Source organism: Saccopteryx bilineata, chromosome 3 (assembly GCF_036850765.1).
Source record: "Saccopteryx bilineata isolate mSacBil1 chromosome 3, mSacBil1_pri_phased_curated, whole genome shotgun sequence".
Lineage (NCBI taxonomy): Eukaryota > Metazoa > Chordata > Mammalia > Chiroptera > Emballonuridae > Saccopteryx > Saccopteryx bilineata.
The window spans coordinates 76,091,097-76,103,727 of NC_089492.1; the positions used below are offsets into that span (position 1 = coordinate 76,091,097).

Genomic DNA, 12,631 nt, shown 5'->3' on the forward strand with positions numbered 1-12,631 from the left:
ATGCTTTAAACAACACAGGTTCTTTCGTATTTTTTAATAACGCAGCATTGTGCAAATCTACTTAAGAAGGAAACTGCAGTATCTGGTTACTGATAATGTGTTAAGCATAGCTGCCCATTTCCAAAAAGAATCTAAAGGGATTCTAATACTACTCACATATTTAGTTAGATTACCAGGAAAATACAATGTCTCAGAAAATGGGGTCATGACATTGCCCACAGTTGGCTTTGGGACCTCCAGATGACCCAAATGGAGATTTTATCACCAGAATCTAAGTTAGCAGTTTCATGTACTGCCTTTTCCATACTAGCCAGAAGATGGCAGCAAATCATGAACATTAGAATTTAAAGGTGAGGTTTCAACTGGGGAGGGCAGGGATGGAAATGGAAAACATAGGACATAAAAGAGAACAAAATGGCAGACATTAAGATCACCAGCACATAACAGGCATGACTTTGGAAAATTAGTAATAACCGCAGCCATCACTGAGTGCATGCCATGTATACTCATATCCCAGTGGAGTGATCTGAATGTTACGTCACTCACATGCAACCCTTTCCATTTGCGGGTGAGGCATCTGAAAGGCAGAAGTTAACCTGCCTCTGGTGACATCTGAAAACATGGTGCAGTTAGGATTCCAAACCTAGAGGGTCTAATTTGAAAGCACATGTTTCAGATCACTGATTTCCAAAGTATAAATAAAGATAAGGGACGGGACTAGAAGGTCAGACTTGGGAAGCTATCTAGAAGCAACGATAAATAAGACCCTGGACGAAGTCAAAGAACCTGGTACATTAGATCAAAAGGAATTGCTTCATCATGTCCACACAGACAGTTTCCCCAAGCCTGGGAACCCAAACTGTGCTTTAGAGGTTTTTCTAGATAGCACCCTATTTCCTCTATGTCTGGTAAGAGGGCAGTCTCTATTGTAGATATGAAGTCTGGCTTTGGACAGAAAAGATATTAATTTCTCACTCACAACATGAAAGTCGGGAAATGGAAACATTTTAAGGCATACATTATTCAAAACTATAAGTAATCCAAAGAAATTCTTAATTATTAATTTCAATGTTCCTCCTCACAACCTGATGAAAAGCTGTTTTTAAAATGTAGAAAAAGAAGACAAAATATGACGAATATTTACTGAGGTCTAATACACCAGCCAGCCAGAAGACTGCCATGTTATCTCATAAAAAATTTTTAAAAATAAAAAAACCACCTTCCTACTATTATGCAGAATGGTGTTTATTTCCATTAAAGATATTGAGGCCCTCTGAGGTTAGTATAATTTGTGCAGGTCTTTCTGACTCTAAACTCTTTCTTCTTCATGTTCACTTATTCTTAGAGAAATTCCAATGAGTGGGGAGGGAAAAGGGCAAGTTCAGAGGGAAGCTGGAGACTGAGGGCTAGCTTTCTCCACAGGGGCTTCTGACTTTGCTGAGGGTATGAGAGCGCATGGGGCTTCCTGTCTTCAAAGTCACAGGTACCACGATCCAGTCCAAGGGACTGAATATTGGGAATTATTTGTCCCATTGGGTTATTAACATGTTAGCCACATCTTTAATTCTTCTAGTTGTGCAAACAGATGGTCTGCTTGTCTTCAATTTCACCCATCAGGTCCCCTGGAGAGTTTGGGGCAGGGGAGCCTGCAGCCCACAGACAGGTCACTGGGTTAGGTGGCCGGGTGAGAGCTCACTGGCCAGGGAGCAAAGGAGAAGGTGGACAGAGACCAGGATGTTCGTCTCAAACCTAAGATAGTTTTTCCTTCCACATCTTTGGAGTTGAGATGCCCTTTACAACCAGCCAGGCAAGCAGTCTTTGGGGCAGAGTTTTTGATCACCTGTAATCATGCCTCAATTTGCATAAAGGCTGTGAGTGGCTCAAACTACCACAGACCTCTCTTTTAAGAAGGCTGCATCAGAGGAGTTTTGCAATTCATTCGGTAAACAAAACAGACACTGGTTATTCCTGGTTGACAAGCAATTCAGGTAAGTTAGGGCATGTGAAGATGCTACAGAACAACTTTCACTTATTTTTACTTAAAAAGGATGCATAAAAGTGTTATGGTCAAGTTAAGTGAAAATAAAAGCTTTTTTTTTTTTTTTAGTTTAACTTAAAGCAATTTTTTCCCTTAATGAAACACAAAATAATGGTGCATCTTAAAATCTGAGGTGTCTTCCAGACTACTGACTCATGGAAACTGTGGGATAATAAATTTGTTTCTTAAGATTAAAAAAATGGTCAAGTTTCTGCGGTGTCTTAAATGGCACTGCAATGCGACACTGCAGACTTCGAGGAACACCAGTAATTTGAGGAAAATGAAGTTCTTTGGTTTCCGGCTTCAGTGGGAATGTGTGTGGTGAGGGAGGAAAGTCTGGGAAGAATGAGAAAGAGAGGGGAAAGATTTTAGTTGTGAACACGTCTCTATGTCTAGACTTCTATTTTCTCATCTCAGTGCCATGCTAGACCAGAGCAAATGCTAGCAAATGTTTCATGTGAATCAATTTATTTATGGATTTATTCAAACTAAGTTTCTCTTTGTATTCCAAAGGACAGCCACCTCCTCACCAAATACTCCCAAAAACATTAACCAGGGAAGGAAATACGCCTTTTCAAACAAATTTTAAACCCACAATGACAATGAAGCCATGATGGAGAGTCTAACAAGCACCTTCCCACTCAGGTGCTTCGGGCACAGCTCATGCCAGCCCATGTCAGAGCACTCACCCCAACAGTAGACCTTTCATCCAGTTAAGACCAATGGCTTCCTTCAAGACTGTCTATAATCATCTATTACAACCATTTTAGCCACCGTGATACAATTCTAGATCTGAAAAGAATTTTTCATCATTTAGTTCAAACACTTCATTGTATAAAGAAGAAACCAAGACAGGGATTTGTTTAAAAACTAGAAAGGGACAAAAATGAGCTTTAAAATCAAGTGGCATTATGGGATGAGTTGTGTCCCACAAAAGGAAACATTTTACTTCTTCTGTAGATATAATCAAGTTATGATGAGATCATCTTAGACTACGGTGGGGCTCCATCCAAGACTGGTGTCATTAGAGGAGGGGCACTGGGACCCAGAGACCCAGAGGAGAACAACGTGTCAAGATACTGAGACACAGAGAACACTAGTGATGATGGAGACAGAGACGGGAATGACACAGCCACAAGCCAAGAATACCTGGGCCTGCTGGTGACCACCAGGAGCTAGAATGAGTGAAGAAAGGCTTTCCCTCGGGTTCCAGGGAAGCATGGCCCTTCCAGAACATTGATTTTGGATTTCTAGCCTCCGGAACTGAGACACAAGAAATTTCTGCTGTTCTACATTAAACTTAAAAGACATATGCACCCATGCGTTCACAGCAGCATTGTTTTTGTGTGTGTTTTTTTTAATTTTTAAAAAGATTTTATTTATTTGTTTAAAGAGGAGGAAGAGAGAAACGGGGATGGAGGAGCAGGAAGCATCAACTCCCACATGTGCCCTGACCAGGCAAGCCCAAGGTTTTGAACCGGGCGATCTCAGTGTTCCAGGTCGAAGCCTTATCCACTGCACCACCACAGGCCAGGCCACAGCAGCATTATTTACAATAGCCAAGATAGGGAAGCAACCCAGGTGCCCATCAATAGGTGAGTGGATAAAGAAGTCATGCATATACATAATGGAATATGTCTAGCCGTGAAAAAGAATGAAACTTTGCCATCTGCAACAGCACGGATGGACCTAGAGGATATTGTGCTGAGTGACCTAAGTCAGGCGGAGGAAGACAAATGCCATATGACTTTACTTACATGTTGAATTTAAAATCCAAAATAAACAAACAAGCAGAACAGAAACAGATTCATAGATACAGAGAACAAACAGATTTGCCAGAATGGAGGGGGTTTGGGGGTTGGGTGAAAAAAGGTAAAGGGATTAAGAAGTACAAATTGCTAACAACAGATAGTCACAGGAATATAAAGGGAACATAGGGAAGATGGTCAATAGTACTGTGATCACCATGTATGGTACCAGATGGGTACTACACTTCCTGTGATCACTTCATATATTATATAAATATCTGATAACTGGGTTATACACCTGAAACTAATATAATATTGTACGTCATCTATCACAGAAAAATTAAAAATTATTTTTAAAAATAAAAAGAAATTTCTGCTGTTTTAAACCACTCAATTTGTGGTACTTTGTTGCAACAGCCCTAACACTGAGCCCCAAACCCATTATCTGTTAAAGAGAAACAAAAAGGCTCAGACATCATGATCAAGTGGGATTTATTCTGGGGAGGCAAGGTTGGTACAAATTTGCAAATCAATCAATGTGATTCATCACATAAACAAAAGGAAGGATAAAAACCACATGATTGTATCAATAGATGCATAAAAAGGATTTGACAAAATCCAGCACCCATTGATGATCAAAACTCTCAGCAAAGTGGGAATCCAGGGAACAGACCTCAACATGATAAAGGCCATCTATGACAAACCCACAGCCAACATCATACTCAACAGGCAAAAATTAAAAACAATCTCCTTAAGATCAGGAACAAGGCAGGGGTGCAGTCTTTCACCATTCTTATTCAAAATAGTTCTGGAAGTCCTAGCCACAGCAATCAGACAAGAAGAAGAAATAAAAGGCATCCAAATTGGAAAAGAAGAAGTAAAACTATCATTATTTGTTGATGACATGATATTGTACATAGAAAACCCTAAAATCTCAATAAAAAAAAATGACTAAACCTGATAAATGAATTCAGCAAGGTGGCAGTATATAAAATTAATACCCAAAATCAGTGGCATTTTTATATATACATCAGCAATAAACTGTTTGAAAGAGAAATTAAAGAAACAATACCCTTCACTATTGCAACCAAAAAAATAAAGTGCCTAGGAGTTATTTAACCAAGGAGGTGAAAGACTTGTATTCGGAAAATAATAAGACATTGAAAAAAGAAATTAAGGAAGATACAAACAAGTGGAAGCTTATACCGTGTTTATAGATAGAAAGAATAAACATCATTAAAATGTCTTTATTACCCAAAGTAATCTATAGATTCAATGCAATTCCTATTAAAATACCAATGGCATACTTCAAAGACATAGACAAATATTCCAAAAATTTATATAGAACCAAAAAAGAACATGAATAGCCTCAGCAATCTTGAAAAGGAAGAATAAAGTGGGCGGTATCACACTTCCGGGTATCAGGTTATACTACAATGCCATTGTACTCAAAACAGCCTGGTACTGGCATAAGAACAGGCATATAGATCAATGGAACAGAACAGAGAACCCAGAAATAAACCCACACCTTTATGAACAATTGATATTTGACAAAGGAGGTAAGAGCATACAGTGGAGTAAAGAAAATCTCTTTAATAAATGATGTTGGGAAAATTAGGTACATAGAAAAAAATGAAACTAGACCACCAACTTACACCGTTCACAAAAATAAACTCAAAGACTTAAATGTAAGTCGCAAAACCATAAAAATCTTGGAAGAATACATAGGCAGTAAACTCTCCGATATTTCTCTTAGCAATATTTTTGCCGATTTATCTCCACAGGCAAGTGAAATAAAGGACAAAATAAACAAATGGGACTGTATCAAACTAAAAAGCTGTTGCTCAGCAAAAGGCACCATGAACAAAATAAAAAGACATCCCACACAATGGGAGAACATATTCGCCAATATGTCTGATAAGGGGTTAATAACCAAAATTTATAAAGAACTTCTAAAACTCAACACCAGGAAGGTAAACAATCCAATTAAGAAATGGGCAAAAGAACTGAATAGACTCTTCTCCAAAGAGGACACACAGATGGCCAATAGGCATAAAAATGTACATCACTAATCATCAGAGAAATGTAAATTAAAACCACAATGAGATACCACCTCACACCTGTCAGAATTGCTTATTAACAAATTAACACACGATAAGTGCTGGCGAGGGTGTGGAGAAAAGGGAACCCTCCTACACTGCTGGTGGGAATGCAGACTTGTGCAGCCACTATGGAATATAGTATGGCATTTCCTCAAAAAATTAAAAATGGAACTGCCTTTTGACCCAGCTATCCCACATTTAGGAATATATACTAAGAATACCAAATCACTGATTCAAAAGAAGATATGAACCCCCATGTTTATAGCAGCATTGTTTACAATAGCCAAGATCTGGAAACAGCCCAAGTGTCCATCAGTGGATGAGTGTATTAAAAAGCTGTGGTACATATACACAATGGAATACTACATTGCCATGAAAAAGAAGGAAATCTTACCTTTTATATGACAACATGGATGGACTGGAGATTATTATGCTAAGTGAAATAATCCAGGCAGAGAAAGACAGTATTATATTATCTCACTTATATGTGGAATCTAATGAACAAAGTGAACTGAAGAATGTAATAGAGGCAGAGGCGGGGTCACAGGGAGCAGAGGGACAGCTGTCAGAGGGAAGGGGGAGGAGGGGATGGGATCAGAGAAGGTGAAGGGATTAGTAAATTATACGTACATAACACAGAGATACAGATAGCAGGACAGCAAATCCCCGAGGAAAGGGGGCTGAGGCAAAGGAGGGGCAATAGGGGACAATGGGGTGGGGTGAAGGTGCTATATCAAGTGGGACACTTGAATTCATGTTAATACAATAAATTAATGTTAATAAAAATTTTTAAAAAAGAGAAACAAAAAGGCAATACACCTTGCTCTCTAAAGGATAATGAACAAAAAGAGTGGTGGGCACAAGTTAATGTTCTGTAAGGCTGTGCTGCTCTCCACCTGTACCCATCCACAAGTCATCCCCTCACTTCCTCTCCTCCTCCATGATGTCAGACTCCCAGGCTTACTTCCCATCACTCCTCTACCCCCTGCAACCTGGCACCTGTTCTTCTTTTGCCCCTACAACTAAGAACAGTTCTCGGTCATGGTCACCTGTGACATCTCCGGGGTATCCAGCTCTGAGCCTCAGTCTGCCAACTCAGCTCCTCTGGGACCTCCCACATGCCTCCCTGGGTGTCTCTGATGGCCCTGAGCTAGGGTTCACCTGCAAACCCACCACCCTGCCTCGTGCAGGCTCTCGCTAGTTCTTGCTTAGACTCTGGCCCCCAAAGCTCCCTCATGGTCTCTCTCTCCTCCAATCTACCACAGTGAGCTCCTGAGTATGCCTCTCACCTCAGCACTCCCTTGCCCCAACTTCTCCCATGGCACCCACCTCCTCACTGCTCCTGCCGTCGGGAGCCCCCACGGCACCTCATGCCCCTGCCCTAGCCCACCAAGATGTACATTGGTTTTTTAAGGAATGTATTAACTCAAAACATAAAATACCATAAACCAGTGGTCCCCAACCCCCAGGCCACGGACCAGTACCGGTCTGTGGGCCATTTGGTACTGGTCCGCAGAGAAAGAATAAATAACTTACATTATTTCCGTTTTATTTATATTTAAGTCTGAACGATGTCTTATTTTTTAAAAAGGACCAGTTTCCCTCTGTTACATCCGTCTAAGACTCACTCTTGCCGCTTGTCTCAGTCACGTGATACATTTATCCGTCCCACCCTAAAGGCCGGTCTGTGAAAATATTTTCTGACATTAAACTGGTCCGTGGCCCAAAAACGGTTGGGGACCACTGCCATAAACTACCTCCCATACATTTTTGCCCATTTGATATTTTTATGGTGATTTTTAAATATCTAACCACCTTTAGTATTTTTAAGCGTACAATTCAGGGTCACTAGTTACACTCACAGTGTTGTACAATCACCCCCAAAACATGCTCCCTTTTTCACATCTTCAAGCGTGTTATTTTCTTTTCCTGAAACTCCCTGCTTATCTCCAGGTCCCATTCATTTCCATAAATTGGGCTGAAGTGTCTCCCGCCTTTGGAGGGTTTTCCGGACTCCATGACCCAGGCCCTGCTCTGGGCATAGCCCTACATGTGAAGTTTATCACCCTGGGGACAGGCCTGAGAGGCTGGGCAACCCAGGACCCCAGCTCCAGTCCTGCATCTTCAGCCGTGGGGGACCTCCTGCAGAGTGTCAGCCACACTCAGGGTTTCTCATTACCTACCTTCCATCTCTAGCTTTTTAATTCCACAGATTTCATTCTCACTTCACTGCTTTCACCAAGCAAGGGGTTCCTATTTTAAATACATAAAATATCACCTTTCTAAAAAGAAAAAAACAAACAAACATACAACCTCTGTCTCAAAACCCATCCAAAGACTGTTACATTTGGAATGGACTACTCCAAATGTAACCTTCATGTTACTGAGAAAGTGTGCAGAGCCAAGTGCACCCTGCTGGTCTGGCATTTTTAAGCGTACAATTCAGGGTCACTAATTACACTCACAGTGTTGTACAATCACCTCCGTTATCATGGGCGGGGCCCATGTGACAGACAGAAGGGAGATCAGTGTCACCATGCCCCACAGTGAACATGCTAGTCGGGCAGAGTTCTAGCCCAGGTCCAGGAGCTTTTCTGGCCACAAAACTGTATTTTGCTCTGCTAGCCTTTGAAAAGGCAACAATGGTTTTGAGGCCAGAGGAGGACAAAGAAACCTTATTTTCCAGGGACTGTTGTATTTAAGCACAAACAAGAAAAAATGTGCACTCCCTCTTTTAAACCTAGAGATACAAAAGGAGCTAAAACTTACAGTTCAAACTATCTTTATCAGTAACATCCAAAAAGATCACAAGGTAAAGATCTGTTTCACCTTCTAGGTCTGTGCTTAGGCTCCCTCCCCCTTTGTCTCAGATGTAACGGAATCCCAGGAGATTCTGAGGGGGGATATGTAAAGGGCCCCACACCCACGTGGTTCTTCTTAGATGGCCCTAAATACATACAAGGACCCACCTAAGACAGGGCTTCTCAACCACAGCATGAGAACATTTTAAACAGGAAATTTGTTGTGCGAGGGCTGTCCCGTGCCTGGTCCCATGTGGCACCTATCCACTCGGGGTCTGTGGCAGTCCCTATAGCCAGCTCTGATCACCAGAGTCACCTCAATATCAGCTCCTGAAGTGGCCAAATACCCAAAATGGGGAAGGGGTGAACAACAAAACTGCCCCAGGTAAAAGCCATGAACTTAGGCAAGAGAGCGTCTGATACCACCTGTTTGACACCAATTCTCTTCAGAAAAGAGAGTCAGCCACACAAGCCATGAAAACTTCGGATTTCTTGAGGCTGTCATGTTCCCATGTATGTCCCCCTCCCCCATGGTGAGACCAGGGAAACCACAGGAGAGAAAAATGAGTCACTGTAGTGGAGGCAGCAAGGAACAGGAAAACCGAGGGACCCTGACCCAATCCACCTGAGAAAGACCCAAGGACCCAGGACTTCTCCTGTGCAGTCAGGGCTCGGGGAGGCCCGCAGCACCAAGGCGTGACCGGAAGGGAGCCGGAGACCCAGACCCGCTCCAAGACACAGCTCTGACAGCAGGGCCCTCCCCAATGTCACCTCACAGACAGAGGGGGCAGGAAGAGGAGATCGCCAAGGTAGAACACAGTCTTCTCAAAGGCTGGACTGGCCTCCTCTAGATATTCCCAAATGGACCCGTAAGTCTCCTTCATCTTAAAAACAATAAATAGAAAGAGGAACAAATCTTCAGTCAGTGACTTCAGGCCCTTCATTCCCCACAACCCTAATCAAGGGTCAAGTTCCTAATGGGGCACCCCACAAAAGAGGGGCAAAGGTCAGCCATGTAGAGATTAGGGGGTCCCCAGAGGAAAAGTCACTTCTATCCTTAAATTTCCTTTCTAGAAATATGGGGGAAGGTCTACATTTTTAAATTCTGCTCTGATTGTTACTTAGTAAACCACAGATATGTTTTCTACTTAAGACCTTTAAAATCATGAAAACCTTTTAAGAAGCGATCACCGTTTCCCTAAACGCCAAGTGAGAATGAATGATACAGAGCGAAGGGTAACAAAACAGAACCACAAGGAGGACTCTGAGCTAAGGAATGTCCATCTCATTTTATCAGTGCTTTTAGGTTTTAATATGACTGCATAAAACCAAAATGTCAGATTTTATAATGGCTCCTTTTTCCTGAAATCACTGGAAATAAACCAAGCTTTTTTGTTTAGTTTTGGTTTTTTATAATCCAGGGCTGCATCCCTCTGTATACCAGAAAACTCTTCAAAGGAAGAGGGATCCCACGGACCTATCATTTGGAAAATTATCCATGTAGGTGATGACAGAACAACAGAGGAAATGGTACCGAGGACCCTGGCTACCATCCTTAGACACACCTGTGCTGAGTGGCCACTGCAGACTGGACAGAGAATGCTCAGGCCCACGCAGCACGTAAAGAATCAACAAGTCATCCACTACCCCCAATACGACCCATGACCAAAGAAAAGGTTATGCCTTAAATGAGTAACCTGCTCAATACTATCCTTCACCACAGAGGCCAAAATAGAACCAAAGGAAAAAAAACCCCACAAAAACCATCACTGGTTTGAGCTTTGTGATGTGAGGACTTCACAACACCTCTCTTGGCCTCAATGTTCACATCTGTAAAATGGGCTGGAGTGTCACATCATCTATCCATCCACCCACCAGTCAACAAATATCTATTGACCCACAGATGCAAGCACTATTCCAGGTGCCGGGGGAAAGCAGTGAGCAACAAAGACTGATATCCCTAGGGGAACTCATATTCCAGGTTCTGAAACTCACCAGAAATCAGTGTTTCTCAAAGTATGCGCTGTGCAACCCATTGAGCTGGACCAAATGAGCGTTTTCAAAAGGATCCAGAGAACAGTTTAAAATCCCAGAGTACATCACACATAGGAAGGGTAAGTTTGGCTGCGGCCATTGACATTAGCATGGGATGAGGGCTGGGTGTCAAGAAGTCCGAAGCATTTCTGACGTGGGCAGGCTGTCCAAGCCTGATAAAGACCTCTCTCTGCTTCGGCCCCTGGCCGTCCTCCTAACCTATATACAAACTGCTTCTCAGGAACACTCTGCCCATAGATTAAATCTCATTATTTACTCATTGGCCCCACGATGGCATTTTGGATAAACATCAAAGAATATGTGTTTCAGATCAGTGTTCCCAACCTTTCTGAGCAGGAGTCCTTTGAACAATGGTCCTTTTTTTGGGAGCACTACTTATATGCTGATTAAGAAAATGTGCAGTGGCCAAAAGCCACATGAGCTTTTAAATGGATTGATGGTGTACCCGTCCTGAGAGCTCCCCCACAGACACAAAGAGAACCAGCTCACCAAAAGACACAGGGTTCACTCCGTCCAGTACCCATACCTCATCTGATGCTCAAACAGATGGCAGGCTATCTGTGCCCTAAGGGGCCCCAGGAACAGAGACTGGGGATGACTAATCCAGGTCCCCATCCACTTGTGTATTTGAGAATTGCCGTGTCCTTACTGGATGACTGCTTATGGTGGTTTCTGTTTGTTCTAATGCTCTCCCTCTCCTTTTTTCCAATTTGAAGCAAACCACTAAATCTAAGTGCTAGTGAGTACCCGAGCTTAGTTTCTGTTGGTCGCCGGCTGTTCCATGATTTTTTGTTTTCAATCTCATGAGCCCAGGCTCCTCCAGGTTGCTCCTAGGAACTGGGATACTAATTGTTGGAAAGGTGCCTGGGAACACACCTGACACTACCGCCAGCCACTTCTATGTCGGCAGAAAACATCCGTAGGCAGCAACTACAGCACCCGGGAATGTGGAAGGGGCGGAGACAGACACGATGCGAATGCACAAGAACTACGACTCCTGAACCTCACGCCCCGTGTACGTGGGCGCCAAGCTCGACCTGAAGCTCGGTGCCTGTGGCTCCAGCTCCCAGGGCCCCTTGTCCCTCGAGCTCTGTCATAGAGCTTGAGCTTCCCCGCTATTCTGTGTCCCTAAGGCACTTCCTGCACATAGGATCTAGAAGTCAGGATGAAGGCATCATCTTCTTAAGGGTCTGGAACAGGAGAGGACCCCCTTCATGACAGAGGTCCCAGGTGGCCCCAGCAGACACTCACCTGCTGCCTACCCACCCCCAACTTCTAGAGACCAGCTCTAAGCTGGTATTTTCCACAGTTTCCCTTTCTGGAAATCCAAACTGTGCCTCACAGGTGGCCACGGGCTGCCGCTAGCCCCGCAGAGGGAGGCTGCACACCCCCAACCTAGACACAGACAACTAGGTTTCACCCTGTGGCCTTTATCTTTTCTTTTTTCTACATTACCCACTTGTTAAGCTTACAAAGAGCAAAATATTATAAGGAAAAATAGAACCTCTAGAAAATCTGCTTACTTCCTTGGCAAATTACCAAGGAGGTCATTTTCCTGTTGCCAAATGTCAACCATAAAGTGAAGAAACTGGCCAGGCCTGACCTGTGGTGGCGCAGTGGATAAAACATCAACCTGGAACACTGAGGTCGCCGGTTCAAAACCCTGGTCTTGCCTGGTCAAGGCACATATGGGAGTTGATGCTTCCTGCTCCTCCTTCCCCCTTCTCTCTCTCTCTCTCTCTCTCTCTCTCTCTCACACACACACACACACACACACACACACACACACACTCTTTCTCCTCTCTAAAAATTAATAAAAGAAAACTTTTAAAAAGAAAGAAAGAAAGACACTGGCCAGGATGGCGGCTCAGGCTGCGCCCAGCTCCG

At 43.1% G+C, this 12,631-nt stretch overlaps 1 protein-coding gene across 7 annotated transcripts in view; it reads right to left on the reverse strand.

Moving 5' to 3' along the window:
- Window positions 1-12,631, reverse strand: part of TPD52 (tumor protein D52) — a 100,300-nt gene that overhangs the window by 27,958 nt on the left and 59,711 nt on the right. The window lies entirely within an intron of this gene.